The following is a 2,568-nucleotide window of genomic DNA, read 5'->3' on the forward strand; positions in this document are numbered from 1 at the left end:
AATTCATTTCTATCTAATGCACAGTAAAGCACATTTATTGCTTTGGCATTGAGTTGTGCCTTCCTAAAGTCATTGTCATCCCAATCCTTTTCAAGTTTAGGTACAGTGACACCCTCAACATGGATGGTGGGATGTATGGTCCATTTAGTATAATGGTCCACATCTCATAGTCTTGGGCTTGGATAAATATTCTCATCCTAGCCTTCCAATATGAGTAGTCGGATCCATTAAAGAATGGGGGTCTTTGGGTGGACTGGCCCTCAATGTGGGTAGATCCAAATGGGGTTGTCATTTTGATCTTTTACTCTTTGGGTAAAAAGAGTTCCTGCTCTGATACCACTTGTTGCCCAGATAGACAACCCAAGAGGAGGGGTGAATTGGGTTTTAAAATAATTATTACAATTAAATGGTTTGTGAGATACTAATTAATACTTTTTGCAAGTTGATTAAATAGATGCTATGTGCAGTGAATGAAATGAAAGTAAGAGAGACAAATGCAATCACAAACACAATGATTTTATAGTGGTTCGGAGCTAACCCTTTGCTCTTACGTCCACTCCCCAAGCCTCACTTGGGAATTCACTATAACCCCTCGGATTATAGCCGGTTGTTTTACAAGCTCACAACCCAACTTGTTGTTTTACGAGGTCACAATGAACTCGGTCGGTTTTCCCAGGCTCACCGACTAGAACCACCCGATTGTTTTTCCGGGATCACAATCGAACCCTTACACGTTGGTTTCAACCTAGACTCACCAACAAACCTATACACCCTTGATTCAATCCCCTGATTGAATCAAGTAAGGACCAAATGGAAAGAAGGAACAAAGAGAAAAATACAGCTTCTAAGAAAGCAGATATTCAGCAATATAAACAATAGAGAAGTTAAGAGCCCTCAAACTATTTTATGACGATGTAGAGGAGGGCTTCTCGAACTTTGGGTCTCCTCTTGAACGTCTTGAAGACTTGAAGGCAGAAGGAGACTTCTTTGATGCTGGGAAGAGTTGGTTGAATGGAGTTAATGGCTCTCTTCCTTCTTTTCCGTTGAAATCCCTTTAGCAGATGAAGTTATTGTGTTTTCTTTGAAAGGAATGTTACTTCTCTGCTTTGCTACAGTCCTCTGTGGCTATTTAAACCATTTTCCACGGAAACTAGCCGTTAGACACACTTTACTAGCCGTTCTGCACATTCTGCACATCCTGACAATGTGTCCGTTGGGATCGGAGTCGACTCGCGCGATCTGGAGTCGACTCGGCTGTAGCAGGAGTCGACTCATGCTTTTCTGGAGTCGGCTCAGCAACTGTTCCGGATTTGAATTAAAGTGGTCTTCTCGACTGGGAGTCGACTCGACTTAACCCGGAGTCGACTCGCCAAAATCTGGAGCTGACCTTGCACTTTTGGAGTCAGCTCATTCCAAGGAATTCATAGAGATATTCTTCAACTTCACTCACTCGAGTCGACTCGGAAATTCTGGGAGTCGACTCGGCGCTCAGAGCCCGAACTCCCGATCTTCTGTCTTTTGGCTCGTGCAGTCTTGGAGTCGACTCGGACTGTTTCGGAGTCGACTCGGCTCTCAGTATCCGAAAAACAGTCTTCTGTCTTTTTGGAGTAGCGCTGCCTTGGAGTCGACTCGAAGTGTCTTGGAGTCGACTCGCGTCTCAGAGACAACAATACTGTCTTCTGTCTTTTTGGGGTCGCGCTGTCTCGGAGTCGACTCGGGCTTTGCGGGAGTCGACTCGGCTCTCAGTGCCCGAAAGTTGCTCTCTGACTTTTGCCTTGTATAACACTGAGAGTCGACTCTCGCTTCCTTTGGAGTCGACCTGCCAACCATCGGAGGCGACTCGCGTTCCTCAGGAGTCGACTCGGCTCTCAGGGTCCAAAATGACTTCTCTGTCTTTCTGTCTGTAACTCACTGGAGTCGTCTCATACTATTCTGGAGTCGACTCGGCAAGCATCGGAGTTGACTCGCGCTCTTCAGGAGTCGACTCGCTGACAGGTTGTGAGTTGGGTCTTTCTGTTCGTCTATCTGTTCTCAGTCGGAGCCGACTCGTAATGTTCCGGAGTCGACTCGCGCCTGTGCTAATGCTTCTGATACGCTTGGAGTCGACTCGTAATATCCCGGAGTCGACTCGAGTCTCAGACTTTGGTTCAAGTTAACTTCTTAACTTATCCAAAATGTCTTGAACCAAATCTAGAGACACTTAACCACAAATTTACAAGATTTTCACTGAAACACTAGATTGAATTAGTAAACATAAGATATACTCAAATGCTTTGAGCTCATCAAAATCAAATAGGGTTATAATCAATCACTCCACAAATGTTTCTTTTTGCAATTTGTGTTCACTTCAATCTTCTTATTTTCATCCATTTTAATTTATACCAAAGCTTTTCTTTGATTAGTTAAACATATAAATGCTTTTCAAATTTAAATACCTGTCTTTTAGTTAATTTCAATTAAAAAACATTCGCTGGTAGACTAGAGAATCCATCAACATCCTCAAAATAATGTTTTTCTTTTATCATTCAAAAATCAATTTCAAATCCGAGTGAACGTTCTAATTTTTAT

This window comes from Phoenix dactylifera, unplaced genomic scaffold (genome assembly GCF_009389715.1).
Source record: "Phoenix dactylifera cultivar Barhee BC4 unplaced genomic scaffold, palm_55x_up_171113_PBpolish2nd_filt_p 000090F, whole genome shotgun sequence".
Classification (NCBI taxonomy): Eukaryota; Viridiplantae; Streptophyta; class Magnoliopsida; order Arecales; family Arecaceae; genus Phoenix; species Phoenix dactylifera.